This window comes from Equus przewalskii, chromosome 25 (assembly GCF_037783145.1).
Source record: "Equus przewalskii isolate Varuska chromosome 25, EquPr2, whole genome shotgun sequence".
NCBI lineage: Eukaryota > Metazoa > Chordata > Mammalia > Perissodactyla > Equidae > Equus > Equus przewalskii.
This window is the reverse complement of record NC_091855.1, coordinates 44,306,007-44,322,785: the sequence shown is the minus strand read 5'-3', so window position 1 is coordinate 44,322,785 and position 16,779 is coordinate 44,306,007. Positions and strand designations below refer to the sequence as shown.

The 16,779-nt window shown below is 45.5% G+C and overlaps 1 long non-coding RNA gene across 1 annotated transcript; it reads right to left on the bottom strand.

Annotated features, from left to right (window-relative positions):
• Nucleotides 1-282: 282 nt before the first annotated feature.
• Nucleotides 283-5,462, bottom strand: LOC139079314 (uncharacterized). The gene is made up of 4 exons (XR_011532846.1): nt 5,286-5,462; nt 4,800-5,081; nt 4,624-4,695; nt 283-377 (listed from the first exon to the last, which is right to left on the bottom strand). It is a non-coding gene; the product is annotated as an uncharacterized lncRNA (long non-coding RNA).
• Nucleotides 5,463-16,779: the final 11,317 nt, after the last annotated feature.

The following is a 16,779-nucleotide window of genomic DNA, read 5'->3' as shown; positions in this document are numbered from 1 at the left end:
TGCTCCCGTCCACCCGTTTTCTGAAGGGGAAAACACCAAATTAGTTCGTAACTCCAGGGCCTCCTGAAAGCTCTTGTTGGAGGGGGTGTCCACGTTCTCGTGCTCCACTATCACTTTGCTTAAAAAAAGCATCACATCAGGTTATCATTCGTGGAATCCACCTCTCCATTTCATAAATTGTGACTCCTTGCTGGGCACAGCAGCCCAAAGCAGGTGTTCTTACTGAGGCTCCAGTGTATTCTCTTGAAAATGACTACAATTTAGAAAGAGCCTCTTATTTCAGTTCTGTTGGGGTGATACAGAAACACATTCTTCCAGGAACTTACTTTTGTGTAAAAGTTTCAGTTGCGACTGTAAAAACGCTCCTAGAGTCCACCCTGAAATTTGAAAACATACTAGACTGTAATAGAGCAAGACCCAAATAAGCTGAGCTGTTGGTCCTAACCCGCTCTCCTGTGGTCTCTAACCGGCCGTCATGGCAGCGGTGTGGTTTCCGGGGTCTGGATGAAATAGCGATGTGGTTGAGGACAGGCTGAGGTGGATAAGGGGCTGCCCTTTGAGGCCAGTCGAATTTGTAAGAAGGTTAGAATTGGAAGGTTGGTTTTTATCAGTTCCAGATCACTCTTCCATAATTCATCAGCTTTATAAGCCATTTTAAAATTGGCAGTGTCGGTTGAGAGAATAAATCAAAGGAACGATCCAGAATTGAGGGAAGTGATTTGTGTCCTTTACTGCAGGGGCTTTCATTACAATCACACAGTATGTACATGGGTGTATAATTGTTAGACCAAATGCATAATGCTTTATGGGTTCCCATCCAACAAACTAGAAAGGTAGATCCCAGAGATGCTGCTTCTGGTTCACCATGGAGCATGACTTAGCAGTATTGAAACGTTTGAGTTCTTGCATGGCTGCATGCAAATAACATTGTTTTACAAACTCTGTTGCAAAATATGGGCATGAAACTAGTCTGAGGCAAGAGGCCTGCCTCCTTAGAAAAGTTTTTAAATAACTGAATACAAGGTGATTTGTTTTTTTGGTATATTTGATGGCCCCGTATTTAATTTCATTAAACAAGTTTGTACTAATTTAAACTTTAATTTTTAGTATCTGTACCACTGATTTGTATCTAATCACTGACAACTTTTTATTATACTATTCTTAACCATACCATTTGTTGAATGCTTCTCATAACCTAGGAATTTGCTAAGTACTTTGAATACACTATCTTATTTACTTCTTAGCCCCTCTGAGGAATTTTTATTCTCATTTTACAAATGAGCAAACTGAGGCTTAGTGGAAAAAATTAAGTAAATTTCTCAAGATCATATGCCTATTAAGTGGCAGAGCTAGAAGTTAAATCAGATCTGTATGATCCCAAAGTCTGTTCCCTTAACCATTATGTGACACAGCCTCTCCAGATAAATATAAACATAAATAAAACTAGGCAATTTACATACGTAATCCAATGTAATTTTTTAACAATCATGTGAGAGAGTGTTGTTATGTCCTTTTTATAGGTAAGGAAAGAGACTCCGGAAGGTTAAGTAATTTTCCCAAAGTTACCTAATAAATAGTGGACAGTGTTTGAACTCTAGTTTGTTTGACGCCAAGCTCATTCCTCCTCCCATTTCTGGGTCTCTGCCTCATTTGGCTGTGTTATTTGCTCAATTAGCTGCCCACAGTCTGCTAAATAATGGGCACTTGGTGCTTATAAAATCCTTGTTGAATGTGTGCCTGAATTATGCATTTCAGTGCATGCCCTGGATGGTAGTCATGAATAGATGCTGAAAAGGTAAATTAGTAAATTGGCCTTAGAGTTGTTTAGACGTTGGTGTCTGTGAGTCTGCTCAGCATGAATTAGCCCGGTTGAGCAAGATAAGTCTTCGTGGACTGAGAGCCTTTTGTTTGTGAGCTGCAGGCCACTGAGGGCTCTAAGGCATTTCTGTCTGTGATGGGCCATTTGGTTGGCCAGATGATCTCCTCTGACATCCTTCTCAGCTTTCTCTAACCTGCAGCGTGCTTTTAAAGCTGCACACTATTAGTTACTTAAGTTCTTGTCTCCCCTGTGTGAGGATGAGCTACTCACATGCTTCGTTTTTCTTCTAGCACTAACTTGTCACATTGCTATGCATAGAGCAGGCATTCAGAGCTGCTGGAAGGGAACCGAAGGTTATCTGGTGAGTACAGAGGCAGTAAAGGGTGTTGGCTGTGTTGAGGGCTCTGTCCTAAGCCCTGATAATCTAATGCACCCATACCAATAAACATTACTGAATTGCTACGCAGCTAGGATACAGGCCCTGCCTACATAGCAGGCCCTGCCCAGGGAGGCCACATGTAAACAAGTGGTGGCTAATACCTGCCTGGTAGATCCCCAGCTGAAGCTTGCCGGCTCTGTGAAATCTCAGCCCCTCTGGGCAGGACATCTTCCTGCCTCTACGAACAGCCGCCCACCCCTCCCTTCTGGCATTTGAGGCACGTTATTGCAGTTGCGTGTTTACTTGTGCCCCTTCCTCATTGGGCTAAACAACTTTTGAGCAGGAGAGTGTGGGATTCCTGCTCTGATTCCTGACAGCCATTTGCAAACCTCTACAAGAGAGCATCTTAACGTGTTCCCACGTCTGCCATACATTGTCCTTTTTGTTGGAAATCTGGCACATTTTATCTACCCAGGTGAAGCATCCACATGCCAGTCAGCTCACTGACTGCTGACGGGCTGTAGGCTGTGGCCTTGTAATGGAGCACTACAGGATTTGAAATCTGACTAGAGGAAGAGAAGCAAACTTCTAGAACCTGGATGTGCCAAGCAGGATAATTGGTCCCTATTCAATGAGAAAAGCCCTGAAGCTATATCACCCGGAAGGCCAGCTTAGTATGTTCATAGCTGAGTCAGCTGCCACTTTGGGTAGAGTTGTCACCTGGATCTAGTTTTTAGTACAAACATCTACAGCCACATTGGGCTCTCTCTGTATTTTTTCTGAGGAAGATTAGCCCTGAGCTAACATCCATGCCAGTCTTTTTCTACTTTGTGTGTGGGTCATTGCCACAGCATGGCTGATGAGTGCTGTAGGTCCATGCCGAGAATACGAACCTGCAAACCCCAGGATCGCGAAGGGGAACACACTGAACTTAACCACTGCGCCACAGGGCCGGCCCCTCTGTATTTATTTTTAAATTTTTATTTATTTTTATTTTATTTTTTTGGTAAGGAAGACTCGCCCTGAGTTAACATCCACTGCCAATCCTCCTCTGTTTTGGCTTGAGGAAGATTAGCCCTGAGCTGACACCTGTGCCAGTCTTCCTCTACTTTGTATGTGGGTCGCCACCACAGCATGGCTGATGGGTTGTATAGGTCCATGTCTGGGATCCGAACCTGCAAACCACCAGCTGCCTAAGCGGAGCATGTGGAACTTAACCACTACACCGTGAGGCCAGCCCTGGCTCTGTATTTCTTAAAGGGCACCTGTCCTGCTTATCTGTGTATGACCTGTTTTCCCCAAGCCAGTGATTGTCAAATTGGAGTGAGCATCAGGATCCCTGGAGGGCTTATTAAAACACAGATTGCTGGGCCCTCCCCAGAGTGTGATTCTGGAGGTCTGGGTGGGGCCCAGAATTTCGTTTTCTAACAGATTCCCGGATAATGCAGGTGCTGCTGGTCCTAGGATCACACTTTGCTTTAAAGTCAAGAGACCTCAAGACTTTGGAGATACCCTTTTCTCCTTCACCATAGTCTCAGTAGCTTTCTTTTGAAATATTCCAGGTGCCCTAATTCAGACAGTCTGTCTGTGAATCAATATAAGTCAAGGAGAACAAAATCTATGTCCCATTGACTGTGTTGCAGCAGTGGTGACCCAGCCTAATGGTAAAGTTATGGGACTGGCTGTCGGGAGACTTTGCATCATACTGACCATGCCCATTAGAATTATGATTATGGTCCCGATGACACCACACTGATGCCAAAGCCTTGTCATCCACATTCTCTCATTGGCATCCTAATGCCTCAGGGAGGTAGCAAGTGCACATGTTATCCCTTCCTCTCACAGATGGGGAAACTGAGGCTCAAAGAGAGGATTTATCTCAAGGTTAGGGTCAGGTGTCCAGCCTCTCAGCTTTAGGGCTTTTCCATTGGATAGGGACTATTTATCCTGCTTGGCACATCTGGGTTCTAGATATTTGCTTCTCTTCCTTTAGTCAGATTTCAATTGCTCTAATGCTCTTTTTCAGACAGATCAGAGAGGAGGCAGGATGCCAGCACTGAGGATGAGTTTTCCGTATGTCACTGATTTTCATCAGTCAGCCACTGTGCATCCTCCCCAGGGCTGAGCCCAACCTTAGAAATGCAAATGGGCCACTGGAGGGGTTTTATTGGCTGGTACACTTATTTTATTTGTGAGCCAACATTTAAGAAATTGGGAGATTTCACCTAAAAATCCAGATTTCTGGTTCCTTAGGAAATTGGAAGCCCTGCTATACTGGGACATATTCCCATGTGGCAGCCCTTCCAGGAGCCTAGTCTCTGTCATTCAGAGCCTAAGGTGGGGCATGTGCACTGTCCCCCCCATCCAGATGTGCACATGTACTCACCACACCTGCCTGGTTACTCACGCCCATTGCCTGCCTCACCTTTGTGCTGGTCTTTAGTCATCTCTTCATCTGTTCATGCAGTATATATCCAATGCCCTCTATGTGCCAGCTCTAGGAAATTTAGACATTTAAGACATTGTATCAGTTTCCTAGGGCTATTGTAACAAAGTATTACAAACTGCTTGGCTTAAAACAACAGAGATTTAGTCTCTCACAGTTTTGGAGGCCAAAAGTCCAAAATCAAGGTGTCGGCAGAGCCATGCCCTCTCTCCTATCTTCTGGTGGTGGCTGGCAGTCCTTGGCGTTCCTTGGCTTGCAGCTGTATCTCTCCAATCTCTGCCTCTGTAGCGTGACCTTCTTCCCTCTGTGTCTTCACATGGTGTTCTCTCTGTGTGTGCCTATCTCTGTGTCTCTTCTCTTCTTACAAGGACATCAGACGTATTGGATGAAGGGCCCACCCTAGTCCCCAATTCAGTCTAACCTCATTTTAATTACACCTGCAAAAAGCAGTATTTCCAAATAAGGTCTCATTCACCTCATTCGAGGTTAGGACTTCAAGATATCTTTTTGGGGGGGCACAATTCAACTCACAACAGACATTTAAAAAAAACACCTTGAACAACCCAAAATTTAAAACATGCCCATCCATTTGGGGAGACAAGACTCCTAAAATGTTAGCAAGCACCACAGTGGCAATTTACCTTCCTGGAGCACGCACAATGAGGTGGTTCCTTGGCCTCAATGCTTCACATGCAGTACTCCATCTAATCCATCTCCGAGGTAGATTCTGTTGTTACTCACTTTGCAGATGAGGACGCTGAGGCATGGAGAGGTGACACAGCCTGGCCAGACTCACCAAGGGAGCAGAGCTGGTGTGTGGAAACAAAACAGGGAGTGCTAGTGGGCGGGCGGGTGAAGCTCAGTAAGCTGCTTTCCCTTTCCCATCAGACTTTTCCCCTTATGGTACAGACAGCAGGAAGCTAGCCTATATCCTAGCTGCCATCGTGAAACCAAGTACTTACTCATTTGTCGTGCCCCTGTGAGGTGAAACAGGCTGCCCCTGCTGTTCTGTCAACTTCCCAGGGCAACTGTAGGGGTTTCAGGTGTGATGTATAAAAGGTATGATTATTTTTTTGATTTGGAGGATGATGTTTCTAAACTTCCATTTAAACAAAATTTACTCCATATTTAGGGTCAATTTCCTGTGTCTCTATTGCATTCTCTAGTAGATGGAAGAACCATCCAGAAACCATAACAATATGCTTTAAATAACCTTTATTTTCTGATACTGATCTATGTCTAAGTTAACGTTGTTAGTACGAGTTGGGACTTTTGCAATGTAGAGTTCTGAACGAAAGAATGGATTCATTTTGACTTTCCTTAAATTAGGTGAGAGGTTTCTTTCTTGGGCAATCAACTCCCACATTCAGTATTCCCAGCGTGACATTTTGTACTGTTATACTTGGTAACTAAAGCGCAGCTATTCTGAGCTTTATGTGCCAGGAGCCTGTGCTCAGAGTTCCTTTTTTAGTGTCACTCATAAAGGCTGCTTGTATGTTTGGGTATTTCATGCAGAAAGAAGTCTTTCGGGCTAGGTCACTCGCATTCCATACTCTCTTGCTAGATATTTACAAACTTCATAGCTATTTTTAACACACACCTTTGCTGCCTTAAAACCAAAGTCGGAATTTAAAGCCATGACTGGCTTCTTTCACTGAGCATAATGTCTTGGAGTTTCATCCATTATGCTCCGTGAAACAAGTCAGTCACAAAAGGACAAATACTGTGTAAGTCCACTTGCACGGGGTCTCTAGAGTGGGCAGATTCATAGAGACAGCAAGTAAAATGGTGAGTGCCAGGGGCTGGGGGTGGGGAAATGGGGAGTTAGTGCTTAATGGGGACAGAGTTTTGGTTTGGGAAGATGAAAAAGTTCTGGAGATGGATGATCCTGATGGGTTTCCCAATGATGTATATTACTTAATACTCCTGAACTATACACTTAAAAATGGTTAAAATTATAATTTTTATGTTATGTATGTTTTACCACAATAAGAAAAAAACCTTACAATAACCTAAGTGACTACATATAAATATATACATACAAAACGATGATGGATATATAAAAATTCACATTCCTGGAGTTAAATATGATGTACATCATAAATATTTCTACAAATCATATATATATATATATTTGTATGAAATTTGTTTTCTGTTTTGTGCTTTTCTAAATTTTTCAAGTTAAAAAGTTTCTTGGTTTTGGGGCTGGCCTAGTGGTACAGCAGTTAAGTGTGCACGTTCTGCTTCGGTAGCCTGGGATCTGCTGGTTTGGATCCCAGGTGTGGACATGGCACCACTTGGCAAGCCATGCTGTGGCAGGCGTCCCACATATAAAGTGGAGGAAGATGGGCACGGATGTTAGCTCAGGGCCAGTCTTCCTCAGCAAAGAGAGGAGGATTGGTGGCATATGTTAGCTCAGGGCTAATTTTCCTCAAAAAAAAAAAAGTTCCTTGGCAAGTATAATTTTAGCTCTCTGATTTACTAACTCAGTAACTTTGAGCAAGTCTTAACATTTTGAACTATTATTATCCTGTAAAATAGGAGTGATAACTCTACAGGGTTACCAAAGGGAAAAAAAAAGATTTAAATCTAAAATTTACTCAGCAACGCAAGTAGATACCAAAGAAAATTGAGATCACCCCTCAGTAGTGTGTAAGTGGTAATGAAATCAAGTGCAATGTCGGAAATTCCTTAGCCCCTTAAAGCAAGAGTTGTAAACCCAAATCCTTCAAGGGCCAGGCAGGTGATAGTGACCAGACACACCCCCTTCATGTTTTGTAGTGGCCTGCATGGAGTTTTGGGTTTTGTTCTGTTTTTTTAGTTGAATGTGAATGCCTTTATACTGGGGCTCTCGAGTTTACCATAGTCTCTGCCATTCCTCATTGCCTCATTCTAGCCTGCTTCGCACATCCCACCTAGGACATTTCCTCCACCTGATCTTCCCATTTGCTGATTTGCTCCTCAGCTCTATCCAGTCTGCTCTTCGTACCCTTTCTTGTGTTCTTAATTTCAACTCTGTGTTTCATACTTAGTATTTCTGTTAGCTCTTTTTAAAAATATTTTCCTATTATTATTTTGTGTTGCTAATCTTCCCCTTATCTTATTTGCTATGTTTAGTAGCTAATTTCAAACCTTCAATCCATCTTTTCTAATCTTGTGTTTCTGGTACAATCTTTAACACAGGCTGTGGGTTTCCTTTCTTTTTTTTTTTTGAAGATTGGCACCTGAGCTAACAACTGTTGCGAATCTTCTTTTTTTTTTTCCTTTCTGCTTTTTCTCCCCAAATCCCCCCAGTACATGGTTGTATATTTTAGTTGTGAGTCCTTCCAATTGTGGCACGCTGGATGCCACCTCAGCATTGCCTGACGAGCAGTGCCATTTCCGCGCCCAGGATCTGAACCAGCGAGACCCTGGGCCGCTGCAGCGGATTGTGCAAACTTAACCACTTGGCCACCAGGCCGGCCCCATGGGGTTTCTTTTGAAACAATCACGCTCTGCCAGTGTCTGGATATTTTGTTCTTTGTGCTCATTTTCCTGTGGGAGTATCAGCTACGGCAATCTGTCAGGCTTCACATATAGGGGAGGCCAATGGACTTGAGGGTGGTAGATGAACCCCAGGGGGACAGCCTGGGCATGAGAAAATCTGGAACAACTCTGTGGGTCAGGGGGTGGTCCTTTGTCTCCAGAGAGAAGCAGCACCTGGAACGGACACGTCTCAGACTGTAATTCTCAGCCCTGGTTTTTTTTGGCAGGGAGGTTGGGGGAAGGCTGTAGAAGGGACTGCCAGGAGTTTGTTGGTTTCCCTCAGTTTTTCTCAAGCTCAGGGCTTCTGCTTGGCCCTGGTTTTACTCCTGAGGCTCCTGGAGTAGCTATAAGAGTGAGGCCAGCCAGGCCCTCTTTGCCTTGAGGCAATGCAGGGAGAAGCAGGCCCAAAATTCCTGCAGCCCCTTTTCCTATTTTATTCTCCCACGGTCCGGTCCGCTGTCTTTTGCCCGAGGCCAAGGTCACCACCCACCTGGTCAAAAGAGCATCTAGTACGTTCCACCAGTTCACTAATTCTCTTCCTCTGCCTCGGAGATGCTGTTTAACACTCACTGCTCCACGTGTGGTCTGTGAACCAGCAGCATGGGCCTCACTGGGGAGTTTTGTAGAACTGCAGAATTTCATGCTTCGCCTCCGACCTACTGAATCAGATTTTGCGTTTTTTTAAAAGCAGCTTTATTGAGGTGTAACTGTCATACAATAAACTGCACGTATTTAAAGTGTAAATTTGATAAGTTTTGACATATGTGTACACTTGTGAAAGCATCGCCATGGTCAAGACAGTGAAGAGACTCATCGTGGCCAAAGTTTCCCATGCCCTCTCTGAGCCTCCCCCTTGTCCTTCTCTGCACGCCCCCGCCAAGCTACCACTGGTCTAGTTTCTGTCACTAAAGATCAGTTTGTATTTCCCGGAGTTTTGTCTGGCTTCTTTCTCTGAGAATGATTATTCTGAGACTCATTCGTGCATCCATGGCTCACTCCTTTGAGTGCTGAGTTGGGCTCCGTTGCGTGGGTGTGCCACAATTTATATTCACCTCTTGATGGACATTTGGGTCGTTTTCAGTTTTCGGCTATTACAAGTAAAGCTGCTATGAATATTTGTATACACATCTTCACACAGACATGTATTTCCTTGCTCTTGGGTAGTTACCTAGGAGGGGAATGGCTGGATCATTAAGGAGGTGTGTGTTTGATTTTTAAAGGAACTCCCAAACTGTTTTAAGTGGTTGCACCATTTTACATTCTCACGAGCAATATGTGAGAGTTCTGGTTCCTCCACATCCTTGTCAGCACTCGGTATGGTCCATGTGTTTCATTTCAGCCATTTCAATAAGTGTACAGTAGTATCTCACTGTGGTTTTAATTTGCATTTCCTTAATGACTAATGATGTTGTGCATCTTTTCACGTGCTTATTTGCCATTTGTATAGCTTCTTTGGTGAAGTGTCTGTTCAAATCTGTCCACCGTTTAAAAAATTCTGGTGTTTGTTTTCTCACTGAGTTTCAGGAGTTCTTTATATATTCTGGATAAAATCTGTTTGGTTTGGTTTGGTTTTGTCCCTCTCAGGATTTGGTGTCCTCTTTCACAGTGAGGATTTACTTCTCTCTTCCATTCTGGAAAATTTTATTTTATTATTTCTTTCTCTCTTCTCTATTTTTCCCTTTTGAAACCCCTGGTAGATGAAGATTGAACGTCTCTTAGCTTTTCTTTCATCTGTTCCACCTCATCCCCTTGTTGAAGGCAGGCGGCCTTCCAGGTGCCTGGGACTTCACTAGTGAGCAGAAGCAGCAACATCCTGCCCTCATCCTAGTTGGAGGCAGACAACGAATAGTGCAGTCTAATAAATCAGGAAATTATTCTGTTACAAGGTGATCATTGCTGTGGAAGAAAATGGAACAGGGGGAGAGAGAGGGGAGCCTGCATTGGGAGCAGGGTGGGCCCATCTCACCGGGAAGGAGAGATGAAGGCCTGAAGGAGGGGCAGGCGTTAGCCACGTGCAAGTCTGGGAAGAGCTTGCGGTGGAGGGAACAGCGGTGCAAAGTGATGGGGGCCAGTCTGGCTGGAGCAGAGTGAGTGATGGGGCATCAGGATGTCTGGTCAGAGAGGAACAGGGCCAGGCATGTGAGGCCTGGACGGGGTGGGCACTTTGGCCTTAACTTGGAGTGGGATGGGAGCCACAGTGGCGGGTAGGGATCAGTCAGGTTGCTGCATGGAGGGCAGACTGGCAGCAGGGGTGGAGCAGGGAGGCCAGGCAGTTGTCAGGTAATGGAAGGGGAGGGCAGTGGAGGTGGTGGGGGGCGTGGCAGCTGGGCTCTGTGTTAATCTGGGTCCTCCCACAAGCAGCAGTTTTATTGTGGGAAATGCCCGTGGGAGGGAAAATGAAGAGGGAGATGCAGAGGGCTGGTAGCACTGGAATGGTGATGCAGCTTGGATTCTGAGGGCAAAAAGGGAGGCTGGCTGCATCTTCAAGGGCCTTCAGCCTAAGGAAGTTCTGTCTGGCCATGGCAAATCCTCCATCAGAGGAGCTCCTGTCTCCCATGAGCAGGGCTGCCTTCTTATCCTTGCTGCATTGGGTCACTGGGAGCAGCCATGGGAAGAATGAATTTCAGAGCTCACCAGCTGGGACTCTGGGCCAGTTACCCTCCCTGGAGCTGGGGATGTTCATCCTCATGGCCGCCACTCTCCTGGGCATGACCAGCCTGGACTGGTTCCCTCATCCCCACCTCCGTGATTCTGGATGCAAAGGTCAAGGGGAACAGCGACTCTAACCCATGCATTTGTCACCAGTTCCTGCCTGCTTCCTGATGCCTATGTCCTTTGCTTTGGGGGTCAAACACCTATTGTTGGGGCTAAAGCAAAAAGTGATTCTATTCCTACCCAGCAGAGAGAGGATGGAAAATCAGGTCACAAGATCTAGGAAAGAATGTAGGTTAATTAAAGTTTAAAACACAGATCTTTCTGCAATGGTTCTATGAGTCAGCATCAAGCTTGGGGAAAGAGGCACAAGGCGCGTGAACCATGATGGGGTCCTACCTGGGGGCCGTGGCCCCTGGATGGTCCCACACCATTGTCCTCTCTGGAGAGAGCTGCCCAAGTTTGCTTTCAAGCTTTCATGCTTTTAAGCAACATTTAATTCATCCCTGTACATCCTGGACTGCCTGGGAGATGTCCTAATTCAAGCTGAGAATCTGGGTCAGCTGTTTATAAGAATAGTGTTTGCTGAATCAAACTGGCAGCCCAGACAGCGGGTGACTTCGTAGGGGGGCAGGAGCAAGGGGTGAAAGGGGAAGGGATTTGGCCATGAGCTCATTTGTTTGACATCTGCTCTGGGCTGGGCTGTTATTTTTACTCTCTGGGTGTTGATCTAGTATTGAAACCTCCATGTGCCACATGGAAGGGCAGTACAGCATGGCCCCTGAAAGGCTTGCCTGTGGACCAGGGTGGGGTGGAAGCTGCAGGTACTGGTAGCACAGGTGACTTAGCCACCACATGCAGCACTTGTGGCCTGCAGCACATACCACATCCACTACACGCACAGAGGATTTGTTTGAGCCTAGCTGGAGTTTCTCTGCAGTGGTTTTGGGTGAGGGGAGGCTCTTGTGCCTCTTGTGGGCCACAGCCAGAGCTCCTGCCTCAATGGTCCTGCCAGGGTTTGGGCTCTGCTCTGGGCTGGGCTGTGTTCATGTCTCCTAGGGTCTGAGACCCCGAGGATCCTGGGACTCTGTCTTCTTTGTCTTCTTTTTTTTTTTGGTGAGGAAGACTGGCCCTGAGCTAACATCTGTTGCCAATGTTCCTCTTTTTGCTTGAGGAAGATTGTCACTGAGCTAACATCTGTGCCAATCTTCCTCTATTTTATGTGTGATGCTGTCACAGTGTGGCTTGACGAGCAGTGCTAGGTCTGTACCAGGGATTCAAACCCGCAAGCCAAGGGCCGCTGAATCGGAGCGTGTGAATTTAACTACTACACCATGGGGCTGGCCCCTTCTTTGTTTTTTTTTTTTTAAGATCCAGCCTCTATGTTATGGGCTAAATTGTACCCCACCCCCAAATTCACAGATTGAAGTCCTGACCCCTAGTATCTCAGAATGTGACTGTATTTGAAGATAGGGTCTTGACAGATGTAATCAAATTAAGAAGAGGTCACTGGGTAGGCCCTGATCCAGTATGATAAGAAGAGGAGACTGAGACACAGATAGGCACAGAGGGACGACCGTGTGGGGACTCAGGGAGAAGATGGCCCTCTATAAACCAAGGAGAGAGGCTTCAGGAGAAACCAGTCCTGCCGACAGCTTGATCTTGGATTTTCCGTTCCAGAACTGTAAAAAAATAAGTTGCTTAAGTCTCCCAGTGGGTGGTGCTTTATGACAGTCCTATAAAACTAATACAGCCTGGCTTAGCGTATCGGGTATTTAGGTAACTTAAGAAACATTTGTGGGATAAGTGAAGGTGGGAGTGACTTTAGTAAAGTCTCCCAGTCCTGAGTGTTACTCTCAGAGGAGGCAAATGAGGCTCCTGGGAGAAACCACTCCCCAAAGGCTGAACTTAACATTCTGGGCAGAGCTCAAGGCGCAAGTTCTCTTGTCCCAGGTGGAAGCTCCTCCCTCGCAATGTTTCCTTCTTCCTGGGCAAGGAAAGAGGCAGGCCACCAGCCCTGTTTTCTACTGACTTTGTGAGAGAGGGGCCTTCTCAGCCTTGGGAAGGGGGAGGCTGCATCCACACCTTCCTCCCAGAGAGGCAGCCCCTTCAAAATAGCTGTGGGGGAGGAGGCGCCAGATCTCTGCCTTTGGCCCCTGGTAAGAGGGTCTGGTCATTTGAGCTCACCCCCCTCTCTACTGTTGTCGTCTCCAAACTCTCAGTTCAACACCTACCCAAGTGTGCGCTGGACAAGAGTGGAAACATGTTTCTTGCAGTGGGTCACAGCCAAAAGTCTGAGAAACTTTCAGAGGGGCACTGCGTGAACTCCATCTGTGTGTGTGGATGTGAGGTGTGCGTGGACGTGGTCCTCTCCTTAAGGTAGGTAATTTTTTAGCAGTTCTCTAGAACGATCAGGGAAAGCTTGGAAGAGCATTGGGAAGAATCACTTGGGTCAAGTTTCCCTTGGTTATTTGAATGAAGGGCAATGCTCTATGTTTCCCCAAAATTTGTATGTTGAAATCTAACCCCCAGGGTGATGATGTTAGGAGGTGGAGCCTTTGGGAGGTGATTAGGTCATGAGGGTAGAGTCCTCATGAATGAGATTAGCGTCCTTACAAAAGGGACCGCAGAGAGCTCCCTGTCCCTTCTGTCATGTGAGGACACAGTGAACCAGGAAGTGGGCCCTCACCAGACACTGACTCTGCTGGTGCCTTGATCTTGGATGTCCAGTCTCCAGAACTGTGAGAAATAAATTCCTGTGCTTTATAAGCCACTAAAACCAGCATGAGTTGGCCCCATCCACAGGCCCCATCACACAGGGAGACTTTTTATCTTGGAAAGCTGCTCTGCATCTTAGAGGCGTTCTGAGGAGAGTCTGTGAAGGAGACTGCTCAGGACCTGGCTGCCTGATCCCTTGGCACCCTTGCAGGATCTGGGCGTGGGAATGTAGGGGCTAACCGGTGGAGTCTGGAACTCTGGACCTGAAGTCCCGTCATTGAGCCTGACCCTGGGACCACTGTTGTGGCCTGGCAGAGTAGGCAGAGCAGAGGGCCCAGAACTCCTCTTGCCACCAGGCCCCACTAGAGCCGGCTTCCCTAGCTGGCCCAGGCCTTCCCATGGCAGTCCAAGCCTTGGCCTCTGAAGCAGCTCTTGGGCACCTACCAGCCTTGGTCCTGCACAATCTGCTCCACAGTCTTTGCCTGGGAAGGGGGGATGCCCTGAGAAAGTAGCTGAATGATGGAAATGATGGAGCTTTACCTTGAATGGTCCTGGCCATTTTTGCTTGGAACCATCTTCATTTAGCACCACCCAGAGGTCCTCAGGTCAGGGCCAGCACTTTGGCCAGCAGAAGAGCTGGGATTCCGTGTACTCTGGCCTCAACTTACCTTGCCGAGGCCGGTTTACTGAGCAGTGTAGATAAAACCCACCTTGACCACACACTGGAGTGGGGGCTAGGGCCTTGGGGACTGGGGGCTGCTGGGACAGCCTGGCCATCTGGGCTTCCATTATTCCCAATGAAGGGGGCCTGGCTGGGGCATGTTATTTGCACTCCAAATTGTGTAGAGTGATAACCCTGTTGCTGAAGCATTTTCCTTTTCTTTTTTTTGAGGAACGTTAGCCCTGAGCTAACATCTGCCACAAATCCTCCTCTTTTTGCTGAGGAAGATTGGCCCTGAGTTAATATCCATGCCCATCTTCCTCTACTTTATGTGTGGGACGCCTGCCGCAGCATGGCTTGACAAGCAGTGTGTAAGTCTGCACTTGGGATCCGAACCAGCAAACCCTGGGGAGCTGAAGCGGAACGTGCGAACTTAACTGCTGCACCACCAGTCCAGCCCTCTGTTCTTTTTTTTAAGGGAAACTTTTTCTTATAGGAATGTCCACCATTCACAAGAGCAGCACAGACAGCAGACTCTCACACTGCACCATTTAGCTTCACGAGCCGTCCTCACTTTGCCTCACTGTGTCATCGAGTCCCCCAACCTGACCCCCTTTTACCTTGGAGTATAAGCTGGCCAGACATCTTATCCCTGCACATCTCAAAAAAGAAGAAGGTTGTCTTAAATAACCGTACTGCCATCATTACACCTTACAGGGTCAAGTTAATTCCTCCCCCTCAACATCACCATGGGCTGTCTCGGTCCAATGGGCCTTTTACATTTTTTACATTTAGTCATGTTACAAATAACAGAATTCTGTAAGAATAGAGGGATAGCATCCTTTGACTGCAGCCAGCTACTTGTCACTTGTGTGTGAACCTGTAACATGTCCACCTTGCAAAAGCTGACTCCAGGTTTCCAGTACACCATGACCAGGTTCTAGCGCACTATTACTTTTGGTTCTTTTTCTCACACTGGCATCATCAAAATGCACTATTCGGAAAAAACTTTTGAAATCTTTGACACCCATAATTCTGTTGAAGAGAGCATGCCATTTTCTTTGCTCCATAATTGCAAAATATTTTCCTTTTTTGGTTTAAAAATATCCATTAGAATGATCAATTTAATTAATTTAAAAAATTCTGCATCACTATTTCCTTCCAATATCTTAGAACACATCTGCCTTCAGCATTATTCACTTAGGAGCTGCATCAAATTTTGTTCATAAATATCAAAAAATGTGAAAGAATACTGTCATATGTCTTTCGAGAAAAATGCAATGATCCAAGTTCTTATTACAAAATATTGAGTGAAGTCTTTCCTGTTGACTGACTGGATGCAAATATATTTCCTTTTTATCCTTAGAAATATGAATTTGGAAAAGTTCGTGTAGGACGTGGTCATCTAAGACTCACTGAGATTTCTCTCATTAGGTTGATTTCAACATCATTGTTAGTATCTGGACAGGGCACCAACTCTCGGTCCCTCTGCACCCACTTCTGATTGCCTGGTAATGGCAAAATGTCAGTTTTCTTCTCCTTACTGTTCTGGGTGGAAAATGAGAAATTCTGAATTCTCAACTGTGTTCAGCAAAAGCGGAAGAAAGAAACATCTATCTCTAGAATTCTTTGATATCTTCTTGAAAGTTGACATGATACCTTGGGCAATGTCCTAATACAATGGAAGGATGATGGGCAGTGACAATTCATTTCACTTTTTCTTTTAGGGAATATTAGCCCTGAGCCAACATCTGCAGCCAATCCTCCTCTTTTTGCTGAAGAGTTTTGGCTCTGAGCTAACAGCTGTGCCCATCTTTCTCTGCTTTATATGTGAGACACCTGCCACAGTGTGGCTTGATAAGCAGTGCTTAGGTCCGTGCCCGGAATCTGAACCAGTGAACCCCAGGTCACTGAAGTAGGGCATGCAAACTTAACCGCTACGCCAGTGGGCCGGCCCCTCATTTCACTTTTGTATTGTCTTTCTAGAAAATTCCATAGTTTCTTCTTTTTCTTGTTTTTTAGCCCCTTTTAGCATATTTTGAAATACTTGATGAGTAATGATGAAATAATTTTCAGGATGATGAAATAGTCAAATATTTCAAGACACAGGAAAAGTAAGGTTCTTAAGATCCCATAAATATATCTTCAATTTATAAAAGGCTTGAATGAACCCATACAGTAAAGGCAGGACAGAATGGGTTTAGTTCTATTTTTTAAAACAATAAGTAACACTTTTTTTTCCTCTGTTCTTTGGAAGGTGTCTAAGACAGAATAACAGTCATGAAATATCATTCCCTACAAATTGTTGGAATTGCTCAAAAAGTAAACTAGAAAAATGAAAACTGGATCCATTGGACCCTGATGGTGAATGTCATTTATACGCATCTACACCTAAATTGCTCTGTCCAAAACATGCCTTTTTACAGTTAATTTATTTAGATCAGGATCTAAACGAGATCCATGGATTGTGTGCTTACGTCATTAAGGTCTCTGATTCTAGAACTGTCACCACACCCCTTAGTTGTATGCTGTTGACTCATTCAAGAAGCTGTCAGTTGTCCTACAGCGTGTACTTCCTC